This window comes from Gopherus flavomarginatus, unplaced genomic scaffold (assembly GCF_025201925.1).
Source record: "Gopherus flavomarginatus isolate rGopFla2 unplaced genomic scaffold, rGopFla2.mat.asm mat_scaffold_35_arrow_ctg1, whole genome shotgun sequence".
NCBI classification, from domain to species: Eukaryota; Metazoa; Chordata; order Testudines; family Testudinidae; genus Gopherus; species Gopherus flavomarginatus.
Genome location: NW_026115064.1, coordinates 1 through 27,299, shown reverse-complemented (window position 1 = coordinate 27,299; position 27,299 = coordinate 1).

Genomic DNA, 27,299 nt, shown 5'->3' with positions numbered 1-27,299 from the left:
GCCACATGGTGACACTGTTGCTCCATGCGGGAAATGCTCTGTGCATTACCCAGTGTGGCCACACGGTGTCACTGTGGCTCCATGCGGGAAATCCTCTGTGCATTACTGTGATGGAGTAGGGACTGTCTGTGTGGGGGATGGGAGAGCAGCGGGTGACTTTAGGACCGGACACGTGCTCAGCCTGTAACCTGAGCTAGGCGGGGAGAGGGGTCAGCACCTTTGCCCGGGAAGCTGGACACAGGAAATGGCCAGCTGGAGGGAGTTGGGTTAGTTCAGTTTCGGTTTTGGTCTGGGTGGTTGGAATTCAGGGATTCCCAAACTGGGAACTAAGTTTCCTGAACCCCTAGAAGGACTTGATTGTGGGGTCCTGCTTGTGCCTCCAAGCTCTGCTGTATCCTTCGCTCCTGTTGTCCAATAAACCTTCTGTTTTACTGGCTGGCTGAGAGTCACTGTGAGTCCCAGGAAGAGGGGTGCAGGACCGGACTCCCCCACACTCCGTGACAGACCCTAAGCCCCTCCGAGACCCCTGCAGCCTGGACGTAGGTATCTGTGCCTCCCACCAAACACCTAAGACACTCAGAGATCCCTCCAGCCTGAACTTAGGTATCTGTGCCCCCCACAAACCCCCTAAGTCCCCGAGGGACCTATACAGCCAGAACATTGGTATCTGTACCCCATATAGACTCCATAAGCCCCTTGCAACACTCCAGTGTGCACGTAGGTATATGTGCCCCTCAGAAACCCTCTAAGCCCCCAGGAACCCCTACAGCCTGGACATAGGTATTTGCACTCCCACAACCCCCCTAACCTCCCCCTCCCGGGACATCTACAATCTGGACGTAGATATCTGTGCCCCTCACGAAACCTCTAACTCAACCTGGGAATGATACAGCCTGGACATACGTATCTGTGCCCACTCGAAACCCTAAAACCCACTTGTACCCCTACAGCCTGGACATCATAGGTGTCTTTGGCCCCCACAAATCCCCTAAGACTCCCAGGATGCCTCCAGCCTGGACGTAGGTATCTTTGCCCCCCACTAACCCCCTAAGCCCCCCCTGGTAACCCTACAGACTGGATGTAGGAATATGTGCCCCCCACGAACCCTCTAAGCCCCCATGGGACCCCTAGAGCATGGAGATTGGTATCTGTGTCCCCCCAAACTCTCTAAGCCCCCCAGGGACCGCTATGGCCTGGACATAGGTATCTGTGCACCCCAAGGCCCCTAAGATCCCCCGGACCTCTGCAGCCTGGCTGTAGGTGTGACGGTGCTGCCCGTGGGAGCCAGCTCAGCTCACTCAATCAGAGTGAATTGCAAACAAAACAGGGCAGACAAATCCCAAACGCTGCTGGTTATTTCAATACTTAGATTTACCAAGCCAGCACAAAACAGCTTCTGTAGTACCTCACTGGTTACTTAGAAGTTTAAACCACGCAGTTCCCTTAAAGTACCCAGCCTCAGGCCTCCGTCCAGACACACCTGTTAGATATGATGATGATTCCTGAAAATCTTACTTCATTATGTTAAAGAAAAGATTCTTCCGATCCCAAAGGATCAGCCACATAACCAGGTTAAATTATAACTTAGATTTTACCTAAAATACATGCTATAGCCAATTCTTATTAACTAAGCTAAAATTTATTAGAAAAAAAAAGAGAGAGAGTGAGTGTTGGTTAAAAGATTAATAGACATATAGACTTGAATTCAATTTTTGAGGTTCAGATACAAAGTAGAGATGAGCTTGTAGTTGCCAAAAGTCCTTTTAGAAATAGTCCATCGGTTATAATCCACTGTCCATATTCAGGGTGGCTCCAGTCAATGACTGGGGATCTCAATCCTTGTGGCTTAAGGTTTCCCCCTCTTGAAACCCAAAGCAGATCTGAGATGAAGAAGGATCGTGTCCCAGGTTCTTAAACATTTCCAGCAGCCTTTCAGCCTGAGAAAACAATAGGCTTAACTCTTCATCCAAACATCCTGGCAATTAGTACATCCATCAAACAGTTCAGACACAGATTACCACAACCTTCGAAGAGACACAGACAATAATACTATTTCACTCAAGTATCATCATAAATGTTAATATTCATTTTTTGCTCTTTGAATTAAAACTATAGCAATAGACAAGACTTGTTTGCTGACATCTCAAGACCTGAGCAAACACCTCCCCTTCTACCTCTAACACTGCAGACTTGCATTTCAAAGCTCTGTTCATTTACATATCTTGTTAACCAGTTTTTAAGGTTCACCCACGGGTCAGATCAGTCGGTGAGGTGAGTTAATTAACTCTTTCTGGCCCTGTCACCTTTCAATGAGATATTAGATTATACTTATAATGTCACAGTCTCGGTGAGTTGACTGCTGCAGCTCCCCGTAGACTCTGCCTGCGCCTCTCACCGAGCTGGAGTACAGCAGGCGAGGGGAGAGCACTCAATGTATTGCATCTACACTAGACGCGATATATCAACCCCCGCTGGATCGATTGCTGCCCACCGATTCGGCAGGTGGTATAGACATACCCCGAATATCTGGTGATCGGAGCTGGATCCCCGAGGGGGACACATTGAAGGAACTCACGGGTTAAGGTGCCTCTATTGTGAACTGTCAGGGCTGCTGTGGCTCAGAGGAGGGTGCTTGACTGCCTGGCAGGCTGCCTGGCAGGCTTAGGCGCCGCAAGGCTTGGAGGTGGGAGAAGTGAAGTGGCCACGGCGTGCTCGGGGTGCTCGTGCTCGGAGCAGGGGTGAGCTCGGGCGACGGGGGTGCCGCAGGGCAGAGCAGGAGAGTTGCCACAAAAGGGGAGCCTCAGGGTGGAGGGGGGAGCTGCCACGGGTGGGGCGCCTCAGGGCAGGGGTGCGGGGGGGCAGGGGGCAAGGTGGAATTTCGCCTAGGGCATGAAACTTCCTTGCACCGGCCCTGCCCCACGCCCTGCCTGCAGCCAGCCCTGAACCCCCTGCCCTGCCCTGCCGGCAGTCAGCCTCTGTCTCCAGCCAGCCCTGCACCTTCTGCTTTGCCTGCACCAGCCGCATCCTCCCTGCCCTGTCTCCAGCCAACCCCTGATGCACCCCCCTGCCTGAAGCCAGCCAGCCACGCAGCCCTTGCCCTGCCTGAAGCCAGACCCTACCTCCAGCCAACCCCACATCCACTGGTGCCCTGCACTTCCCAGGGCAGTAACCCTGCACATCTGCTTCAATGAGGGGGGCAGGGAGCAGCTGGGACCCACACATGTGCACACCCTAGGGTGACCAGACAGCAAGTGTGAAAAATCGGGACGGCGTGGGGGGTAATAGGATCCTAGATAAGACCCCAAAATTCGGACTGTCCCTATAAAATTGCGACATCTGGTCACCACAGCACACCCCCAGGACTCCTGAGTTCCATTGCTGGGTTTCCTATTGGTTCCTCTGCTGGTTGTTTTCCTTTTTCTGGGGACTTTGGACAAGTTGCTCCCCACTCTCGGGCTCTGTCCCCAGCAGTCAAATGGGGATTTCATACCTTCCCGCTATTGGAAAGTGCTGGGAGAATCCCCCAGCAAAAGCTGCTCTGACAGTGCTAAGCAGCATCTGACCATTCAAGGTCGGAGCTCACTGCCCAGGAGGAGTGCTTGGCTCTGGGGTTTCACTTCAGCCCAGTGTAGAGAGAGAGCCCTAACCATGGAGTTTGGCTCAAGAAGACCAAGTCTCCAATTTGTTAAGGGTGTTTTGAATTTCAGTCCTGTGCTCCAAAGTGCTTGGTGTCAGTTGTAAACTTTAGGAGCATGCTCTCCACTCCATTTTCCAAATCATTCATGAAAATATAGAATAGTACCTGACACCGGACTGATCCCTGCCAGACCCACTAGGTTCACCCTCCCCGTTGGGCAGCTAAACATGGAGAAGGGCTCCTGGAGTCTTGGCTTTCAACGAGCTCTGCACCCACATTACACTGATTGCAGCTGGACTACATTTCAATCGTTTGCTTCTGAGAATGTCCTATGGGACTGTGTCGAAAGCCTTAGTAACACCAAGCTAGATCCCATCTATTGTTTACTCACCTCTACCAGGCCCAGAACCCTGCCAAAGAAGGAAAGAGGATTGGTTTGGAATGATTTGTTCTTGACAATTCCACGCTCACTAGTCATAAGAACCAAATCATCCTGTAGGTGCTGCTGACAAACTGAGTGTTTAAGAATGTATTGCAGGATCTCTCCAGCTATGGCAGTCAGGCTAGCTAGTCTGTAAGTCCCAGAGGTCTTTTTGTTCCCCTTTGAAAGATAGGTCCTGTCTTGTTCATGGATGGGAAGATGTTCTTTTTCAGGGGTCTCAGACGAGAACTGGGGCACAACACCTGGTTTGTTAAGGCCACAAAAACGGAGGCAGGAACCTCTTCTCTGCTGCTGGCAAAGAACCACAGGTACCTAAAAGATAGGGACTCACATCTTTGAATGGGCTTTAAAAAGGCAGTGGTTAATAAGTTTGGCCCCGACCATTTCTTGTTTCCACAGACTAGACATTTTAGCAAACTTTAGAATTCCTTGCTGCTAAACACTGTGAAACTCCCCTTTCTCCTTCACAGAGGGCTTTAATACCCCTTATCTCACTTGAGCTCTAAACTGCCCATAGTTCGAGAACTGTTCCTGTTCCGATTGGACAGATGGGAGAAGGGAAGTGACCTACCCAAGGCCTACGCAACAAGGCGATGGCAGAGCCAGAAAGAGAAGCAACCAGTTCTGACTCCTGTTCTAACAGATGAAAACACCCCAGAGCCCAGGAATCGAGATGGTGGGAAAATTTCATTCAAACCGTTTCTGTCCGAAAATCCCATTTAGACTAAACCAGTTTGTTTCTCAAAATCATAACAAGTGGGATGAAAGATCTTTGCAAAAATATTTTGTTGCAAAACAAAAGCATCTCCTCTTTGTTAGAGTGTGTTAAATTGTCTCCTCGCACACAAAGAGCAGACACTTACATCTCAACCATTAGATAAGATGCTTCAATCTGAACTAAGTCGTTGCTACTATTAACAATTTCAAAATAAAAAATTACAAATAAAATAGACGATTTCAGCTAATCTATTATGTCATAATCTGGGAAACTTCACATTATGCACTACTTCTAGTGACACTCCCAAATGGATCCGCATCCTTCACCCACCATGAGGTAGGTAAGAGCGGATCATTATTATCCCTACTTGAAAGAGGGAGAAGCTCAGGCTGAGAAAGGAGAATTGACTTGTCTTAGGTCACACAGCCCGTCAGAGGCAGTGTTGGGAATAGGACCGAAGAGCCCTGATTTTCAAACAAACCATCGGATCTTGAATTTCAGACATTGAATGACCTGAATACTGTGCTCTCAGATGAGCTCCAGACCAACAACAGTGACAGTAATTATTCAGCAAGTATTTGAGGAGAACTGCAATGTTAGAGGGAATCATCAACTGCTCAGAGACAATTAATGCAGAGAAGCAGCAAAATTAATCAAAGATAGAACTGGTTCTGACTTATTTACTTGATCTTAAAAGAGAACAACAAGGACCTGAGTCTCCTCCCTGTCAATATCCCCCTGCTCAACCAATCAGGGTAGAGACGGAGGACGGGAGGCTGAGGGTTCTCACCAGAAAGCCCAAAGGATGGCCCAGGTCACCGGTGGGGATCACTGCCCGAGCACTATTTCAGTCCCACATTTTGAGTGGACCTTCCATAGTGGGAGCTGCAGAGGACTTCCCTGCAAAACACACACACACACCTCCGTCCTGTTGTTGGGAAGGGAACAGGAGAAAGGACAAAAGAAGCAAGAGAAGAAGAGGAGGGAGGGATGGAGGAAGAGGTGAAACAAAAAGGACAAACCCTAATGTCCCCAGCGATTCTAAGGGACAAAATCCCAGGTGCACAATAAAATTCTGCCTCCTTAAGCTCGTGTTTTCCATGCCTAGAATTCACTTGTCACCAGATAGATCAGACTGAACAGGCTTCAAACCTCCAGGAGGCTCTTACCTTCTAAACAGGGACGGCTGTTTTCTAGTAAAATCACTACAAGGGAAGGAGGAAACTCGAAAGAGGTTCCTCCTGGCGCTCACGTCCATGACCCCAAATTATCTCTCAGTCCTCAAAGAGAGACCTGGAGAAGGAAACGTGCTGAAGCAAAGCCACAGAGGTCTCTGAGGTTTCCCTGGCCCCTCGCCCCTGTCCTGCCTGGCTGATGTCAGCATCTCTCTGTGAGGTCACCACCTCCCCACCACCTTTGACCAATAGTCTGAGGTCCTGCAAACGGCCTTTGTGATGTCACTGCCACACCCCTCCCTTGCTGGGCTAATGTCCTGCCCCTGGCCAGGCACTTTGGAGGTTTGAGCTACTCCCTGTGGATCACCCCACTCAAGGAGCGTTCGTTCTAGGCAGCAAGCCGGCTAGACAGGAAAACATCAGACGCTGCTCCCAATGCTACACTCAGTTTTTCAGAAATTAGTCGACTTCATGGTCAGAAGACACCATTAGAGCATCTAACCTGCATATCACAGGCCTCCTGTATGACATAACAGCTACTTTGGGGGCAAACACATTCCAGAAAGGCATCTAGTCTTCATTAAATGACATCAGGAGATGGTGAATCCACCACTTTCCTTGGTAGCTTGCTCCTGTGGTGAATCATCCTCGCTGTTGACTATTGTGCCTCAGTTGTAATATGAATTTGTCTCTTTTCACTTTCCAGCCATTGGGTCTTGTTATGCCTTTCTCTGCTCCATTCAAGAGCACGTAAATACCCAATCTTTTCTCTCCATTAAGGCCCTTCAACATTTCAATGAAATCACCTTTCAATCTTCTTTTGATAAGCTAAACAGGTTGAACTCTTTCAATAGCTCACTGGAAGGCATTTTTCTCCAGCCCTCAGAACATTTGGTGGCTCTTTGCTGCCCTAGCTCCAATTTCACAACATCTTTTTCAAATGAGGATACCAGAACTGGAGGCAGTATAAAGGTTGTATAAAGGTAAAATTACATAGGTTGCAGAGGAGTTTTTTTTAATTTCGGCTTTTGTTGCTAAAAATTTTGTCTCTCTGCGGTGAGAAAAAACACTCCCCGAATTCCAAAATTTGAGCCATGAAAAGCAGCAGTGTGAACAGCGCATCATAGGTGGAGCTGTGCTCCCGGTGACAAAGCTCCTGCCCCTCATTGGAGGTAGTTTGGCTTTGTTGCCGGGGAAGCTCTCTCTCAGCGATAAGGACGGCCACACAGCGCACCTTACAATGGCATGGTTAGAGTGGCACAGCTGCACCGTGGTAAGGTGCGCGGTGTAGACACAGCCTCAGAGCTGGGGAAAGCCGACAGGGGCTGAGGAGCACAGGGTTCAGACAGAGACATCCGTTAGGAGAGGAACTATTCACAGGGATTCTCTATAGCCTAGTAAGGTGGAGAGGATGGAAGATGATAATGTACAGGTAGGTTCTGATGAGAAACAGTGAAATGAAAGAGTCTCCCTCAATTACATCATGTAATAGCAGACAGCTAAAATGGGAGACATTTTAGAAGTGCTTAAATACAAACGCTAAACGTCTAAGTACTAAGACTGGTGAATTTGAGTGCCTGGTATTGAGTGACGATATTGATAGAATAGGCATCACAGAAACCCTTGCACCCCCTCCTGCACCCACATGGGGAGACTGACCTGTGTGCATGGAGCAGCTGGCATTGCTGCCCCCCACTCCTCCCTGGAACGCTGCTCATCTGGGCACCCCTAGGGGCTGTGGGATGTGGGGGCAAGAAGTGAGATCATCCGAGCTCCCTGCATCCAGGTCACTTTCCTCAGCCGGGCTGCATAGCGGGAGGGCAGAGAGCAGCAGCTTCTGATGCTCCCCTCACAGCACAGCCCAAGTGGGAAAAGTGACCAGGACGCATGGAGCACATAGGGTTGCTCCTTACTCCCCTCAAACCTCTATGGACCCATGGAGGAGCATTGGGGCAGGGGAGAGCAGTGAGCACCTTTGCACTGCCACACGGTGCCCTTTGACCCCTGGAGCCCTGGGCGGCTATCGGGGGGCACCACCCCTAAGGCCGGCCAGGCTCCCCAGAACGAGCAGCAGAAAACACAGAGACTAGCCACACACTGAGCAGTGGTAGCCTGGGCGGCTCGTAATGGAGGCTCAGGGGGGAGGGGTGTCATAACATTTTTTCCCAGATTTGGACCTTAGCGTCCAAAATATGGGTGTTAGCATGAAAACCTCCAAGCTTAGTTACCAGCTTGGACCTGGTAAAGCTGCCACCAGCCAGGGATTTATACAGTGCCGGGCTCGCTGTGGTCTCCCCAAAACCTTCCCCGGGGGACCCCCAGACTCAGATGCCTTGAGTCTCACAACAAAGGGGAATAAACCATTTCCCTTCCCCCTCCTCCCCTCCAGGTGTTCCCTCCCTGGGTTCCTGGAGAGATATACACAAGCAAGCTCCGTGAATCCTGGAAATAGAAGTACCAAGATAGCTAATCTCTCTTCCCCCTTACCCAGAGGGTATGCAAAGTCAGGCTAGTAAATCTAACACAACGAGATTTTCCCCCTGACTTCTTCCTCCCACCAATTCCCTGGTGAGCTGCAGACTCAATTCCCTGGAGTCCCCACTAAAGAAAAAATCCAACAGGTCTTAAAAAGAAAGCTTTATATAAAAAGAAAGAAAAGGACATAAAAATGGTCTCTCTGTATTAAGGTGACAAATACAGGGTTATTTGCTTAAAAGAAAAAAATGAATAAACAGCCTTATCCAAAAAGAATACAATTTAAACATTCCAGCAACTACACACATGTAAATACAAAAAAAACTAATATAAACTTATTGTCTTATTATGTTTGTACTTACAACTTGGAAACAGAAGATTAGAAAGGCAGGAGATAGAAAAATCACTCTCATAGCCGAGACGCCACAGACACAAGACAAAGAACAAAGAACTCAAACACAAACTTCCCTCCACCCAGATTTGAAAAAGTCTTGTTTCCTGATTGGTCCTCTGGTCAGGTGTTTTAGGTTACTGGTGTTACCCCTTTATAGGTAAAAGAACATTAACCCTTAGCTATCTGTTTATGACAAGGGGGCTCAGCCTCCCCAAACCTTGCACTGCCAAGGGGACAGTGAGGCCCATGATCAGGGGCCCTGGCCAAGTTAGGTCCCCCTGGAAAAGTCTCCCCTATGTCAGCCCCTTTTCCACTAGTTATTTAATAGCAACATCAAATCCCCTCCGATCTTGGTGGTTTTCTCTCATGTTATCAAATGTCGTTTGTGAGAGGGTTCTCTCTGTGTGTCTCAAAGATTGATATAAAATACCCCAAACATTTGCCCCACTTCTCTCTAGTTGTTTTATTTCTAATTGAATATGATGGGTTGTTTCCCAATGTGCTAAGATGCAGCCGCCTCTGGGGTGGATCCATGGTGGCCATTATTTGCTAGTGACAGCCCGTGGATCTTTCTTGCCCTCCAGGCCTTCCATTCTCCTGTTAAAGAAGCACTCCCCAGGCTCCCTCTGCCTGTGTGACTGGCCAGCAGGAGGTGGTGTTAACTTTCTAGCCACTTCTCACACTCTGTGAGGTAACACTTGCAGGGGCAGGGAAGGTGTCTGTGTGGGGAGATTGCAGCTGAAGGGGCATTGTGGTAGGGGGAGGCCTCTGGGTGGCTGGGCAGGGGGTACCCTAGTCAGGTTGGTGGGTTATGGAGGTTTGGGGTTTTCGGGGGTGGTGGTTCTGATGTGCCCATCCCTGAGGCTATGGGTCCTGGAGGTGGGTATCGCTGGGGGCCTGGTGGCTGCAGAACAGTGGGGGTGGGTGTCTCTTGGGGAGGCGGGACAGAGGGTTAGAGGGAGCCTGGTTCTGTGCCAGGGGCTCTGTCTGTGCTTCCCCCGCTGGTTCCTGGTTTTGTTGCCATGCCCAGTGCACAGAGCTGGGGGAGGGGATCCCTTGCACTAGGTGAGGGCATGCCAGGGAAGCAGAGTGATGGGTCGCACTGTAAAGCATCAGGGGGTCACACTGGGCAGAGGAGGGGGTCCCAGGCAAATGTCAGGGTAGATCGTTCTGGAGGGTGGGGAAGTTCCTAGGCAGGCAGTGAGGGACTGAGTTCCCAGTGGGGGTAGGGTCTCTTGAGGGGGTCCCTGGCTGCTGGGGGCCCTTCGTGGGGGGAACCCTTTGGGATTCCCAACCTGGCAATCATGGTGTGGTGGGGGTTCTCTGGCCGGTGGGGCTTTGAGAGGTATCTGGGGTCCCTGGCCAGGGACTCTTGGGGCTGCGTCCCAGGGAATATCTGATGGGATCCTGGCTGGGGGGTGTCTGGGGCCCCTGGCTGGGGGGTCTGGGCTCTGGGTGCTAGGGGGTGTCTGGGGGCTGCTGCTAGCCATGATCCTTCTCTCTGGTCAACTTGTACCAGAGTCCTGGCTCCTAGTCACCAGGTCACCAAGTCCATTCCCCAGTCACGTGCCCTGTCACTGGGATAACTTTCTGTCCACTTAGCAAACACTGTTAGTGTGAATTCACAGAATTTACTTTTCTCCTCTTTTGAAAACTGCAGGAACTTTCGGTTCCGTTTGGAAAATTTTTGCCCCCAGTCCTTGTCCTAGATCTGCGGGGGTGAGGGAGGTGGGAAGGGAGTCAGCACTGCCACACGATGGTCTTTTCCACAGCATTCTGAACTCATTCTTTCTGAAATCCGGTGTCATTGAGACCGTTGTTAATCCAGAGTCACTGTATGGAAAGACAAGGAGTGATTTCAGATGGACAGTGGGTCAAATGAGATCAGCCATTCTCCCTGTGAGGAGGGGCTCCCATTAGCTGCTCTCCCCAGAGAGCTAAAGGAGGGAAGCTGCTCATACACTCCGTCCCTCTCTGCTCAGGATATTGGGGTTCAGCTTCCTGGGTCAGATGCTGCAGCCTCCATTGTGATCTGGGAGACCAGGCTTGGCAGCTGCTGCTCCCCCAGTGGGGCTCTGTGCTGGGAAGTGACCTTAATTAAAGCTTCTTCTCTGCCCGGCCTAGGGGATGACTTTCTGCAGCTGGTCCTAGCCCCCTAGGGCAGTCCTGGGCCCTGTTACTACTAAATTCTGAGCCAGAGTCTCCAGGTAACTGAAAGACCTCAGGGAATGTCCTAGGGTCTGGCAAGAAAGTGACTCTGCACAAACAACACCACCTCATTTCTCCTCCCATTAGCGGTTGCCAGGAGGAAATCCAGCCATGGGAGAGCAAAGCCCCCAGGAATGGGACTGTCCCAGCCAGAGGGGCAGGGAGAGAGGACAGAGGAAGGAGAGACTGAAAGGGGCAGTGGGAGAAATGAATGTGGGGGAGAGATTTCCAGCTCTCTAGTCCACCCAGACACATGTATTGCTGCATCCTGGGGCAGAACCACTTTCCAGTGAACAAAACAAGGATCAGACAGAGCAAAAGCCAGTTCCTGACTCCATATTCCCCCTGCTGGGGTGTGGCTGCCGTGGGGTCAGTGTCTGAGGGAATCCCCCACAGTGACTCCTTTGGTTCTGCTCTTTTCTAGCCTTGTGTTCAGAGAAGGGGTGAGGGGAGAGAGAAGGGAGGTTAAAAATGTGTCTGTGGACTTAGCCTGGCAGGAGGGGCCAGGTCTAAATTGTAATAAACAGATTGAGCATTTCCCAGCATGACAGAATCTAGGGTGTCTGTCTGCAGGGAAAGGGCCTGGGGGAATTGTGATGTGAAATTAACTAAAACCGGTTCTGAAACGCCCACAACTGCCCTTCTCCCCCAGACAGGCTGCAGAATGTTTTGCTCCAGCTCATCCCAGCCTGGCGTGGGACAGGGAAGAGAAATGGCTGCAGTGGAGTCAGTCCAGGTAGAGATTATCGGGGGGTTGCTGGTGGGTTCCTGCTAGAGGAAAGGGACAGCAAATACACCAGAGGTGGGAAGGTTTGCAGAGTCTGGTTTGGAGGTTGGAGCGGGGCAGGAAATTCACAGCGTGGGGAAAGGAGGAGGCCAGGGTGTGGCAGACCTGCTGGGAGTTATTTACTAAGTGGCCTAGATTCTAGGAACAGACCCAGGAGGTTTGGAGGTGGAAATGCCCTAATTTGTGAAGAGAGAAAATAACCCACCTACATGGAGCTAGTCAAACTGACCAGACTCCTAGTGCTGGAGCCTGACCTCATTAACCATCAGCTGCTGTGAGATATAAAGGGGACACCCATGAGTCAGGCTTATTGGAGCTGTCTCTCCCTTCATATCCCACTCCTCACAATGAGGAGGGTGTTGGGCATCCTACCAGCGAGCTCTCCCTGGACCCTGCTAGGGGCTCCATCTACTTTATCTGTCAGTGGCTAGTAGGGGGGTGATGGATATGCTGGGAGAGATAAGGGGCTCTCTCTTCATCCTCTCACCCTGGCATTTGCTGGATACTCTGAGCCAGGTCGAGGTGGGACTCTCCTGACTATGATCCACCCAGAGCTTCCATTTGATTCACTCTTCTCTGCCACAAATAGTGGGGCAGCAAGTCCTTAGTGTTGGACTCTTACTCTTTCAGGGGCTGGTGACCTTCAAGGAAAGAGTGGGCTCTGCTGGACCCCACTCAGAGAGCCCTCTACTGGGATGTCATGCAGGAGAACTATGAGACTGTGACCTCGCTGGGTAAGGGTTCCTGTCCCTTCTGTTCTTGGAAGGGGAAATGAAGACTGAAGGTTCACGCCACCCCCACAATGCCATCTGTACCCTGTCCTGTTTCAGCATCCCCCCAATAGGCCAGTGACACACATAATACCAGAGACCCTCCTCTGCTGCAGAACACTTTGGGAACAGAGCACAGGAGCCGTATTGCACAGTGTCAAATATCTCCTGTTTGCTCAAGTGAAACTGGGGGTTAGGTCTGGCATAACTGTCCCATACCCCTAATCATTTTTCTTGCCCTTTTCTGAACCTTTTCCAATTCCAATATTTCTATTTTTGAGATGGGGTGACATGTGCATGCAGTATTCAAGATGTGGGTGTATCATGGATTTATTTGCTTTTTTTACAAATATGATCTATGAGATATTCTGTCATATCTATCACTTTCTTAATTATTTCCTACATTGTTCACTTTTTTTCACTGCTGCTGCACATTGAGTGGATGTTTTCAGAGAACTATCCACAGTGACTCCAAGATCACTCTCTTGAGTGGAAACAACTAATTTAGACCCCATCATTTTGTATGTATAGTTGGGATTGTGTTTTCCAATGGGCTGCACTATGTGCTATCCTGTCATCTAGTACTGCTAAGATCCTGGATTCAGTAATATCCCTGCCCTTCCTGTTCCCTTTCTCCACCGAACCCCGCCAGCCCATGCTTCCTGTTCCCAGCTTCCCCAGGATTCTCGCACTGGCTCAGGTAAGAGATTATCAGGGTGGCGGGCTCTGCTTGGAGGTTGAGGAGCAGTAAATGCATAAGAGGGTGGGAATTGCTAGAAGTGGTGGGAAGCAGGAAATATCTCGGGTGGAGATAGGGAGGGGACAGCATGTGAGAAACCTGCTGAGACTTGTGTAGTGTAGGGCGTGATGGGTTGTCACCCCCAGGAGGCAGTTTGTGGAGCTTCTGGGAACTGCTGTGTCCTCTAACCCTCACGCTGGGCTGGCCCTTCTCACACTGCTTTGCTGGAGATTTCGCCAGCCTCTCTAGGGCCTGTTATCACCCAACACAACAGCAGGTGGCGCCATACAGTCAACTAAGATACCTGAGTGCATTACCTAAGCCACTCAAGGACAGATAGAAGACAAGAGCCAATTTCCCACTCCCCAACCTTGCACACTTGCTGTAGTATAAATCCAGAATGATACCATCTTATAGTGCACAGGGATCTCTAAAATACAAGCTCATTAATGTAGTTCCCCTTCCCCTCGATATGGGACAGATGTGCACAACAAGCTGAGATTTTCCCCAGACACTTCACTCAAAATACGCTGGTTAAGATAAAGCATCAAACAAGTTTATTAACTGCAGAAAGATAGATTAAGTGATTATAAGTGATAACAAACAGATCAAAGCAGATTATTTAGCAAATAACCAAAACTCAGACTAAGCCTAACATACTAGATGGATAGAATTTGAATTAGCAATTTCTCACCCTGACTGATGGTACAAGCAGTCCCCCAAGTTTCCATACACAAGCTAGAAATCTCTTGATCCTGGGAGCAGCACTTCCCCCACATCCGTTTTTGTTTCTCAGGTGTTTCCAGAAGTTCTCTTGTGTGGAGAATGAGGCCAAGAGATGATGCCACACCCCACCTTATGTAGCTTTTCCATATGGTGGGAACCTTTTGTTCCAAACTCTGTTCCTAGTCCAGTTTGTGGAAAAATTCAGGTACTGAAATGGAGTTTAGTGTCATGTGGTCTGGTCACAGGCCCTGCTGAGTCATAGTAGCCATGACTCATAGGCTGGCTGAAACATTCACAGGAAGGCTAAGCTCTTCCACAGTCCATTGTCTTTGTTGAGCCATCAGCACTGTCTGGCTTCTTCATTGTTGTACCTGAAAGGCTCATTGTGGGTGTTACCCAGAGTAAGCACATTTGAAATACAGATCCAGAGTCAATATCCATAACTTCAGATACGAACATGATATGTGCACACAAATAGGATAATCATATTCAGCAAATCAGAACTTTTCCAGTGACACCACACATGATGCATCTTCTACAAAATAGATCATAATTATGTCCTAATCATATTTTAATCATACCACTATGATGAATATGGGGGTGTAGTGTCAGATAGGTCCTAATTTCAAGGCACAGGAGTTGGGAATGGAACTTCCCCTCTTTGTGGAACAGGAAATAACCCTCCAGCCAGGGCTGGGACAACTTTCCAGACTCTCAGCGATGGAGCCTGAATCTACTGACATTTCATTAATTACCACCAACCCCAATCTTTGTGGCAACTGTAAACTTTATCAGTGATGATTTTGTACTCTCTTCTAAGTCATGGATAAGAATGTTAAATAGCACAGGGCCAAGAACCAATCCCTGCAGGAACCTGCTAGAAAGAAATCCACTCGATCATGGTTCCCCATTTACTATCAGAGTTTTTAATCTATTTAATGTATGCTGTGTTTATTTTGTATCATTCTAGTTTTTTTTAGTAAAAATATTGTGCTAATCAAGTCATGTCCCTTACGGAAGTTTAGGTATATTACATCAATACTATTAGCTGCAACCAAACTTTTGATCTCATCCAAGAAGGATATCCCGTTAGTTTGATAGGCTCTATTTTCTCTAAACCTTTGTTAATGGGCACTACAATTCTGACCTTCTAACTTCTATTCTTTATGATTGACTTCCCCTTTCTTCCATATATTTTATTTGGAGAGTGCTTGGATTCCTACCAGGGAGCCACTATCAGGGTCCAGAGACAGCCCCATCTCCTATATTAAGCTCTGGCTAGTAGCTATGTGATAAATGTGAAGACCCTGCTTCTGTCTGTCAGATGGGAGACACAAAGGTTCTCTCTTTCTACCCTCTGATGCCTCCTGGCTGCTGTAAGCAAGGTGGGGTGGGACTCTGTTAACATGTGCCTCCTGGAGCTTCCATTTCCCTGGTGCTGCTGTTCCGTGAATAGTGGGGTTGTGAGTGGGTCAGCAGGTACTGAGTATTGGACTCCTGCTCTTTCAGGGGCCGGTGACCTTCGAGGAGGTGACTGTGTATTTCTCCAGGGAAGAGGGGACTCTGCTGGACCCCACTCAGAGTGCCCTCTACAGAGATGTCATGCAGGGGAACTATGAGACGATGGTCTTGCTGGGTAAGGATTCCTGTCCCTTCTGTTCTTGGAAGGGGAAATGAAGAGTGAAGGTTCATGCCACCCCCACAATGCCATCTGTACCCTGTCCTGTTTCAGCATCACCCCAATAGGCCAGTAACATACATACTACCAGAGACCCTCCTCTGCTGCAGAACACTTTGGGAACAGAGCACAGGAGCAGCATCACACAATGTCAAATATCTCCTCTTTACTCAAGTAAAACTGGGGTTAGGTCCAGCATAATGAACAGAAGCTTCCTACCCCCAGCCTTCTCTCAAACCCTGAGCCTTCTCTACCCAAACCAGAATGTGCTTGGGGTGTAACAAGCAGGCGGCTGGAGTCAGAGCTGCCAGTCCAGGGTTACTTATCATACAGACACTCAGTGCGTCCTTGAACGCTGGCTGGGAGTATCCAGACAGGGGAGCTCCAGCAGCAGAACACTGAATCTCACCCAGGATTACAGATGACACAACTCCTCGCCGATCTGGATTGCACCCCAGCATGTGAAAATGGCCTAGGTTGGTAGTGACATTTCTTGAGACATGGAGAGTCTTGCTCCCATATCACCAGGTGTAATAAAAATAACAGGAAAGGCCAAATATGGAAAACTGATTGTTCAGCTTGCTTTTGACCTGCATCATATTTTGCAGTATATTCCAAATAAGGAAATTAACGTGCAACGTATGTGTCATTGTTTGTGGTTTTAAGCTGTAAAAGGCTTGTGTGATTTTTAGCTCAGGAACAGTATTCCAATAGCTGTCGCCCCCTGCGTGCTTGTAACCAAGAAAAGAGCCTCAGGCTGAGCTGATTCAAATATTAATCCTGTGGTCGTTTTCCACAACAGCCTCAATCGGTCCCTGTGATGGAATGTAAGGCTACATCTAGACTACCCACCCTATCGGCAGGTTAAAATCGATTGCTCGGGGATCGATATATGGCGTCTCATCTAGACGCCATATATCGATCCCCGAGCGCGCTTATATCGATTCTGGAAGAACACCAACCCCAACAGAGTTGCCAGTATGTTTCTGCCTGGTTTTGAACCAGGGACCTTTTGCGTGTTAGGCAAATGTGATAACCACTACACTAAAGAAACTCCACCTACTGGGTTATTGCTCACTGTGGCACAGACCGATGGACAAATCTAGAGAATGTGGTGGTAGCCCCTCGATAGGTCAGCTGGCAGGGCAGAGGACTGGAGCCAGCACTCAGGAAGTCGTCCTTACATCGCCCGTGTGACTCCAGCTTGAGGGAGAGCTTCTTTTTCTTCTCCTTGCTGACAAAGAGCAAGAGAAGAATGAAAGGTCAGGTGGGCCAGCTCGGTGCAGAAGCCCATGCTGTCTTTTCCTGCTGCATAGCCTGAAATGAGGGACTCGTGGCAGTTAAAGGAACTGCTGCACTCTCAGAAAACATCCCGCCCGTGCATAAAGAAGAATAGAAGAGCCTGTTAGTCTAGCACGCTCCCAACTGACCTGTTTCAGCAGCTGCTAGCTTTCTTTTTGGCCTGTTACTTTTCTGTCTGGGATGTTGTTGTCAGCTGTGGCACAGAAAAAGGACGTCATTGCGAGCTGCCCATGAAGATAAGATTAGCTTTTGCCTTCCTTGCTCGGCTTTACTTGCTTCCTCACCCTATTCCTGCCTTAGTTCCTGTGTTACCTGAAGGCAACGGGGGCCCAGCAGTACGAAGAGGAAGTTAGACAGCTAGACCCCGGTGGCAAAAGTTCTACCACCGCTTGCCACTCCACTCTCTTCTCCCAGCTTCACATATTGACCGCCAGGGACTTGGTGCCCAGCAGCGCAACGGAAGGCAGTGGACAGAGCCACCCTCGCCTTGAAGCTCTGGCTCATTAAACCGTATCTTCAGTCGCTGATGGCCAATGAGAGACCAACAGCGCTTGCCATTTTAGCACTTGAAAATGCCATTGGTCAGTCACTGGATCTCTTTAATGCTGTTACATAACAAATGAAAATAGAATCTCAGTGTGACATTCTGTACCTTTGGGGGAGTGTGCTGTAACCCCCATATTCCTCATTTTCATATAATCGTGATCTTATATACAGAGCATGCCTTGTAAGGTATCAGGGGAAAGGATATGATCTGCTGAAAGTCATTTCTCTACCCATAGATGTTTACCATTCATGCATATGAAGTTATGAGAATTGTGCAGTGTGGTTATCACTATGCTGTAAGGTGGGGGAGTCAGCCAAATATTAGCTCCCCAGTGACAACAGCAAGGAAAGTAACCAACACCCGGACAGGGTGTCAAACAACCCATCAACAGCCATTGTTCAGCAAGGGAGCTACAGTGCAATCACTTACCTGCAAGAGGACACCCCAGGGGAATTGCTCAGACTTGCTTGGAGAGACGCAGTGATGCTCACCTGACTCTGAAGGGGGAGCAAAGCCAAGAGGGAAGAAAGGACATGATAAAAGCAGAGACATTTGCCATGCTTTGTCTCTCTCGTCCACCTACATCTACAGACACCCCCACACCAAGCAACTGAAGCGCTGACGAAAGGGGAGAGCCTGGCTGAAAAGCCACCAGCCGGCCTGTGGTGAGAAGCATCTAAGTTTGTAAGGGCATTGAAAGGGTTAAGATCAGCTTAGAGTGCATTTTGCTTTTATTTCACTAAAACAACGAGGAGTCCGGTGACACCTTAAGAACTAACAGATTTATTTGGACACAAGCATTCGTGGGTAAAAAGCCCTCTTCTTCAGATGCATGGAGATAAAATTGCAGATAGAGGCATAAATATATATTGGAACATGATGTAAAGGGAGTTACCATACAAGAGGAGAACCAGTGTTGAAGGCTAATTCAGTCAGGGTGGATGTGGCTCTCTCCAAGTAATTGACAGGGAGGTGTCAATACCAAGAGAGGGAAAATTGCTTTTGTAGTGAGCCAGTCACCCCCAGTCCCTCTTCAAGCTCAAATTAATGGTGTTAAGTTTGCAGATCAGTTGTAACTCTGCAATTTCTCTTTGAAGACTGTTTTTGAAGTTCTTTGAATGGCTTCTTTTAAATGGCTACTTTGAATGGCTACGTTTAATTGTGTTATTGAATATGAACATGTAAACGTGTTATGGAAGTCCCATGTGGTCTAGTGGTTAGGATTCTTGGCTTTCACCCAGACAGCCTGGGTTCAATTCCCCACACAGGAACAATGCAGAGCTTCTCCTTGGAGGGGACACAGGAAACAAAAAGAATGGGAAGGGATCCTGCCAGCAGCAGAGCTGGATAGAGTTGGGAGCAGTACTGGATTTGACATGGTGCCCTAGTGCTAGGCCCAAGCTCTGAAGGGACCTGTAACAGTAACTTCCTCCCCTTTGCAGAAAGGGAGCCTAAGAGCAGCCTGGATATTCAGTAGGGGAGCTGCGACCCCATAGGGCTCTGGCAGCTGTAGTTCCTTGACCAGCTCCCTGCCTTGGAGCAGAGAAGGAACATTTCCCAGCATTCCCTTGGCTGCTATCAACAGGAAAGGGAGGGGGGAAGCTGTGAGACTCCATGCGCTGCAGCTTGCTGTGGCTGGGGGGCTGGGGGGCTGGCTGCTAGAAGGGGGTGCCACCTGTGAATAGGGAAGAGGTGTGACCAAGGAGTAGAAGGCTTTGGCCCAGGTAGCACCCTCAGAAGACTTCCCCAGACAGGTTTAGGGATGCTGGTGTGACCTCGCCTGGCAGCCCCCAAAGATGGAACTGGGTGGACTAACTGGACAGGGCCCCTCTCTATCTGAAGCTGGGCAAGGGAGGTATGTGGATCCCACCAGAAGGTAAAATGGTAAGTAAGGAAGGGGAGGCTCTACTGGACCTGGACAGCTTCAGATACAGGACAGGAGGATTTCCACTTCTGACCCATGAAATAGAAATTGACTTTTCCTTTCCAGATGTATCTAATATTCATAAAGGGAATTTCGCCCCTGCCTTCCAGATCTGAACACCTCAAAATCAGGAGTGCTCAAGCTCAATTTGGGCAGCTGTTACTTTATTTCTCCAAATCAAATATGCTGATCCACTGTCATTTACTGTAGAAAAAGTAGGAGAAAATTGAGCAACAAACGTTGGGGACTTCACAGTGCTAACGAGGGCTGGAATTGCTATTTTCAACAGCCATGACACTTTTTTTTTTAGTTTTGTTTGTTTAAAAGGAAGACAGTGATATTGCACTGGCAAATTCCCCATAGAAACAAAGAATGGAACAAAAGAATAATAAAGGCACCTCAACTTTCCTCATTTATGTAGGACGGTCTTATTAGATGGATCGAGACATCTTCCAATCACAGAAGCTGATAATTGTTCCACTTTACTGCAGTTCTGTAACCATGCAGAAACCTAGAGGAGGAAAGTGCCTAACTCCAGAGTCTGCAGCTGCCTAGGGCCAGTGCTGAGGATTTAGAGTCCCTAGTGCTGCCCTTGCAAGGTTCAAGCATGCTCAGCCTTGGCATTGCCTCCGCTCCTGCGGCTAGTAGCTGCAGCTGTCTAAGGCTGGCCTCTGTCAGTTGCCCCATGGCTGTAGCTAGAGAAACTACAAGTGGCTCTATGACTCCTGGGGCCATTAAGCTAGAGCACCTAAAGACACTGGAGTTAACCTCAAGAAACGGAGGTCACCAGTAGGAAAGGAATGTCGGGGGAGCAGGGAAGGCGGGAGCAGGTCAGGCTTGCAGAGGGAGCTTCCAGCTGGTTGGGAGCATGTCCAAAGTAGAAAGGAAACAAGTATGGGGAGAGGTGGTGGTGACCAGGTAGCAGACTAGCACGTAGATGGGAGCAGAGGGAGAGACGCTGGTGTCTTCAGATTCCCAAGGGCTAAGTCCTCACTTTGGGGAAATGGTGTTTGCAGGTGGCTTGCTCACATGGCAGGATGGGGGCTGAGGGAGGGATCTGTCAGAACTGATCAGGTGTCTGCTGGCTTTAGGACTTTGAGCTGAGACTAGGACCACATGCAGTGACTGGTGACATGGGGGGGTACTGGAGACATGGCTAGAGAAGGTCTGAATGAGGAAAGAGATAAATCTGTGGGGAGTTTCCTTGGTCACTATGAAAGTTCTGCTCACTGTGGACACTGGTAAACCCACATGGGTGTACAGCTCAATAAGAAAACCCGCGGGCTGAGGGAGCTGTGTATGGCAATGCATATAGTCATGGAGAGGTGTGTGATCAAAATGAAAAATGTCTCTGAGGTTCAGTACCGGGTATACGAAGGCACCAATGGCACTGCCCCACCAGGCCCACACTCGGAGTCCACAGTGACTATACTGGGGCACACAAATATGTTTGGTGCCAGGGCCAACAAAAGGTTAATCCAGCCCTGACTGCCTGAGCACTATTTCAGCCTCACATTTTTGGGTGGAACTCCCACAGTGAGAGCTGCAGAGCACTCCCCCGCAACACACACGCACACACTCGTCCTGGTGTTGGGAGGGGAACAGGAGAAAGGACAAAAGAAGAGATGAAGAGAAAGGAGGGAGGGACAGGTGGATGGAGGAAAAGGTGAAACACAAAGGACAAACCCTAATGTCCCCATGATTCAAAGGGACAAAATCCCAGGTACGGAATAAAATTCTGCCTCCTTAAGCTCATGTTTTCCATGCCTAGAATTCAACTCTCACCAGAGGGACGGCTGTTTTCTAGTAAAATCACTACAAGGGAAGGAGAAAACTGGAAAGAGGTTTCTCCTGGCGCTCACGTCCGTGAACCCGAATACTCTCTCAGTCCTCAGACAGAGACCTGGAGAAGGAGACTTGCTGAAGCAAAGCCACAGGGGTCTCTGAGGTTTCCCTAGCCCCTGGCCCCTGACTGATGTCAGGATCTCTCTGTGAGGTCACCACCTGCTCACCAATAGTCTTTGACCAATAGTGTGAGGTCCTGCAAAAGGCCTTTGTGATGTCACTGCCACACCCCGCCCTTGCTGTGCCAATGTCCTGCCCTGGCCAGGCACTTTGGAGCTTTGAGCTACTCCCTGTGGATCACCCCACTCAAGGAGCTTTTCTATAGAGCAGCCTCAGATGTCTAAGCACACGAGTGCCATGGCAATGAACTGACACACATGGCACCAAGATGAGATCAGTAGTAGACTAACCTATAGGAGAAGGGCACCCCAGCATTAGTAGGGGAGAAATCCCTACTGAACATGCATTACACCTAGCAGCCCCTGCGTGGGGTCGGGCAGGGGCTGCGGAGGGGGGAGACCTGGGAAAGGGATGGATGGAAAATGTCTGTGCAGCCGGGACACAGCCGGGGGGCGAGGGGAGAAGAGCAGGTGACCCCTGAGGAGCGGGGAGAAAAAGGGAGGGCTGAGATCCCCTCGGAATTACCACTGCCCCCTCCGTGGAGACCCCCTCCTCTCCTGTCCTGCCCCCTTTCTCCCTAGAGAGCAACAAGCAACATCCAGGCTGACACCCCCTTCCCTCAAACCCCTGAGAAGTTCCCTGTTCCCCTCCCCCCATTGTGCCCCATTTTCTCTCCCCTTTGCCAATGGCCAGTTCAGATCTCAGGTTTGGGGTGTTTCCCCCAATTTTCACCTGCAGTGATTTGTCCTTGTGTAGGTGGGAAATGGTTCCCCCGAGTGATTTCTGAACTGGGCAGAGGCTGGGGGGGGCCTGAGACAGGGACACCTCTGGGCTGGGCTGGGGGGGCCACTCTCTGCTGGCAACAGGGCGTGGGAAGGGCCAGGAAGGGGAAGGGGGAGCAAGTGTCCCCCATAGAGAGGGTCCAGCCCCAGGCTGCTACCAGTAGCACATTCCTATCCTGGCGGGGGGGGGGCTTTCTCCAGCTGGGACCTGCCCCCTAGGCAGCCCCAGGCTCTGACCGCACCAGCCCCGCCTGGAGCCCCCAGTGAGTGAGAGACCCCGGAGGGGGAGGGGGAGGGAGCACTGGGCCCTGACAGGAAAGTGACTCTCTCCCCTCAGATCTTGGTGTTTTCCTCTCATGTTATCAAATATGCAGTTTGTGACACAATTTCTTTGCAAATCTCAAAGATTCAAATAGAATAACCTAAACATTTGCCCCACTTCTCTCTAGTTGTCTATTTCTAATTGAATATGCCCTGAGATTTTCCTGTCTCTAATTATAAAATAATAAGAAAATCTCAGATTTACACCTTTTCTCAGATTATTGAACACAAAATGTTTGCAAATGTTGCCCATTTCCTCTTTATTCATTTATCAAGTATTCATGTGAAACACTCAGATTTTACCTCCTATCAACAACTGATATAAAATCCCTCTGATTTTCCACTTTCCTCTCCATAATTTGCAAAATGGATCCAAAATCTCTGATTTCCACCCTTTGTCTTTCATTTCTGAACACTGATCTGAAAGCTCAGGTTTTCCCTCTGTGTCATTATCAAATGTCAATTAACAATCCTCTCAAGTTTTGTGCTGTTCCTTATGTTTCTAAATCCCCAAAACTTCTTCCTTCGGGGGAACCTGTTGCCCTGAGTCGCTCTCCATTCTGCAGGGGATTAAATTTCCCAGTGATTGTCTTTCCCCTCTCCTTTGAGGATCATTTGTTCCCTCTTTTAGCTCTGTTAGATATTTGCCAAAGAAAGAGACCAGCCTGATATTTAATACACATCAAAGCCAGAGGCCTCCCCCTGTTTGGGGATCAGTGGTTCGCAGCTGGTAGTGGGAGAGTTGGCTGGCCCCTTTTCTTTTCTCCAGCTGGCACAGGATGAGGGGGTCACTCTGAGTGCAGCATGTCTTGAGAAGTATCCCAAACCACAAGACAAATGGTCTTTGTGAAGGGTTGCTTCCCACAGTGCTAAGATGTAGCCACCTCTGGCAGGATCCATGGTGGCTACTATATGCTAGTGACAGGCCACGGAAATTTCTTACCTATTTTGCCCCTCCATGCCAGGCCTGCACAACATACGGCCCAAGGGCAACGTGCGGCCCGTGAAGTCTCACTGTGCGTCCCGCAGCCGGGAATCAAAGGGCTCTGGGCTGCCCGTAGCCGCGGGGAATCCAAACCCCTTTAAAGTTCAGCCGCGGCCGGGATTCAAAAGGTTCTGAGCTGCCCGCAGCCGCAGGGATCCCAGAGCTCTTTAAATCTCAGCCGCGGCCAGGATTTATAGGGCTCTGGGCAGGCGGGCGGGGAGCTCAGAGCTCTTTAAATCCCAGCCACCAGGGCCGGCTTTAGGCCAATTTAACCAATTCCCTTGAATCGGCCTCGCTCCTAAGAGGACCCCGCACCCAAGCCCCAGTACCAGCAAAAGCCAGTGCGCTGTACCAGGGTGGCCCACTTTCCCCAGGGGGCAATTTAAAAGGCCTGGGGCTCCCAGCAGGGGCTGGAAGCCCAGGCCCTTTAAATTGCCACTAGAGCCCTGCTGCTGGAGCCCTGGGGTATGGCTGCGGGGCTCTGGGGGCTATTTAAAAAGTCCAGGACTCCCATTGCTTCTACCTCCTCGGCCCTTTAAATAGCCACTGGAGCCCCGCCGCTTCCCCAGGGTTCCCGCAGATATTTACAGAGCTAGGGCAGTGGAAGCAGGGGCACCCCGGGCCCTTGAAATATCCCCCAAGCCCCAGGCTGCTGCTGCTACCCTAGTGGGAGAGGGGGAGGAGGAGCAGGAGAAGGAGGTACTCACCATAGAGGATGGGCTGTACCCCCTGTACCTGCACCCCCTGCCCTGCCTGCAGCCAGCCCGTCCCCAGCCAGCCCCTGCTGCACCCCCTGCCCGCACCAGCCACGCACCTCCTGCCCTGCTTGCACCAGTTCCTGCCTGCAGCCTGCCCATCTCCAGCCAGCCCCACACCCCCTGCCTTGCCTTCAGCCCTGCACCAACCCCTGTCTTCAGCCAGCCCTGCACCCCCTTCCCTGTCTCCAGCCAGCCCCTGCCACACTGCCTGCCCTGCCCGCACCAGCCCTGCACCCCCTGCCCTGTGTCCAGCCAACCCCTGCCATACTGCCTGCCCTGCCCGCACCAGCCCTGCACCCCCTGCCCTGTCTCCAGCCAACCCCGTACCCCCTGCCTTGCCTTCAGCCCTGCACCAACCCGTCTCCAGCCAACCCCTGCCGCACCCCGCTGCCTGAAGCCAGCCAGTCCCGCACTCCTTTGTCTTCAGCCCTGCCAACCCATGCCGCACCCTCCCTGTGGCCCTGCCTGAAGCCAGCCAGCCCACCCCACACCTCTTGTCTCCAGCCTGCCCCACACCCCTTGCCCAGCCTGCAGCCAGACCCTACCTCTCGCATCCTCCCCCTCCCCCACCTCCAGCCAGCCCCATGTTCACTGGTGCCCTGCAGTTCCGAGGGAAGTAACCCTGCACACCTGCTTCAATGAGATGGGCAGGGAGCAGCTGGGACCCACACAGGTCAACCCTAGCACACCCTAAGGGAGTGGCAGAGCTCATTTCTAGTTCAGACCCATCTTTTTAAAAAAGAACTTTTAGGTAGGGTTAACATACATCTGTACTTTCCCGGACATGTCAGGCTTTTTGGTTCTTAAATCACCATCTGGGAGGAAAATACGGACGTATGGTAACCCTACTGGTACAAAAAATACATACTGTGGCAGAACTTTTTATAGGGAACCGGTTGTTAAGAACTGAAAGGCTTTTTTTTCCCCAGTCATCCCTGCGGGGCCCCGCACTTCCTAAAGCCGGCCTGCCAGCCACGGCCGGGATTCAAAGGGCTCTGGGCTGCTCGCAGAGATTCCCGGCCGCAGCTGAGGTTTAAAGGTATCAGGGCTCCCCACAGCCACGGGCAGCCCAGAGCCCTTTGAATCCCGGCAGCAGCTGAGATTTAAAGGGCTCAGGGATCCCTGTGGCTGCAGGCAGCACAGAGCCCTTTGAATCCTGGCGGCAGCTCCAGGGGATGGAATGAGGCTGGGATTTCAAGGGCTCAGGCTCCCCTCAGCAGCAGGAGCTCTGGGACCTTTAAATCCCTGCCCCAGCCCTGAAAAGCTCCGGGTTCCCCCAGTCGTCAGAGCCCCAGGCCCTTTAATTTGACCCTGAGGGCTCCCAGCCACCTCTTTGGCTGGGAGTCCCTGGTTGATTTAACATCAAGTAACACCTCCCCACCACCAACCTTCCTTTTTGACCCACAGCTGTTTTGGTGGGGCGGCGCTGGGGAAGGAGGGTTTGTTTCTGCAGGGCTGGGCGGGGTGTTTCCGCCAGGCTGGGAGGTCCTGAGTGGGGGGTGTTTCCGCAGGGCCGGGGGGTTTCGGTCCTCAGCTGTTTTCTTTGGAGTATTGTGGCCCTCGCTGTTTTACTCAAAGAACTGTACAGGAACTGTTCAGGGGGATTAAGGCAAAATGCCACATTTATTAGTAATACAGGTATCAATTAATACTCTATGATATGCACATGAGATATATATCACAGTCATGCATTCACGCACACACACAGAGATAAACACACTCCGTCTTGCTGTTGTTACCAACTAGTTGCTCCCCTTAACTGCACTGGCCAGGTGAGTTAGATGGGGGAGGGGTGGAGCCGGGCTTCTACCGATCCAAATCAATGGTCCGATGGTGACAAGACGAGATCCGGGGTCCTTCTGCAAGACACCTCGCATTTATAGCAGCTTCCCTCTCATGCAAATCTAGACCAGATTCAAAATCTGGGTCTGCGCCCGTTGGTCTTTGTGCTGCTTTTCTCTGGGTGTTGTCCCAATGCTGCTCAAAGAGGGTGTTTTCTAAAGAAGGTGCTTGCTTCTAATCCCTGAGGCCATCACTATGTCTGCTCTTCTTTATTGGGCCCACTTGACAAGTTGTATTGTCCTTTGCTCTGGCTCCCATTCCCTCTTCAACTGTTGTAGCTGTCTGGAGGTGGGTGTCTTCCAAGCCTCACTCATTCACATCTCATTCAGTCAATAGAGCAATTGATTACAGAGTGCGGGGGAAGATCTTATTCTACTTCTAGCAAAAAGGCACATGTTTTCTTTTACTTTAACTATACTATCCTTAGGGGCTATAACATTTGATACAAAGTTTTCTACCAATTCTCTATATAGGGATCTAATACAAAGTTGTATGAAAATAGAGAGGCACAATGCCAAGTCATATGAATTACAAAATAACATCATGCCGGATGCAATGTCATAAAGATAAAGATACTTAATACAAAATAACACAATGCAACGTTATAAAGATTTATAGAGATAGTTAATACAGAGATTTCTCTACATCACCACTTTACGAGTTGTGCAGGCCTGCTGACGGCATTCGAGGGGCTTCTTGCTCGTGTGGATTCTCTGATGCTGAATAAGGTGTGAGCTGCGACTGAAAGTTTTCCCGCACTCAGTGCATTCAGGAGGGAGAGGATAGCTCAGTGGTTTGAGCATTGGCCTACTAAACCCAGGGTTGTAAGCTCAATCCTTGAGGGAACCATTTGGGAATTGGTTCTGCCTTGAGCAGGGGGTTGGACTAGATGATCTCTTGAGGTCCTTTCCAACCCTTATAATCTAGGATTCTATGATAGGATCTCTTCCCTGTGTGGATTCTCTGATGCCCAATAAGGTGCGAGCTGCGACTGAAAGCTTTCCCGCACTCATTGCATTCACAGGGCCTCTCCCCTGTGTGGATTCTCTGATGTTGAGAAAGGCCTGATCTGTAAGTGAAGTTTTTCCCACACTCAGCACATGTATTTTTTTTGCTTTTCCCTG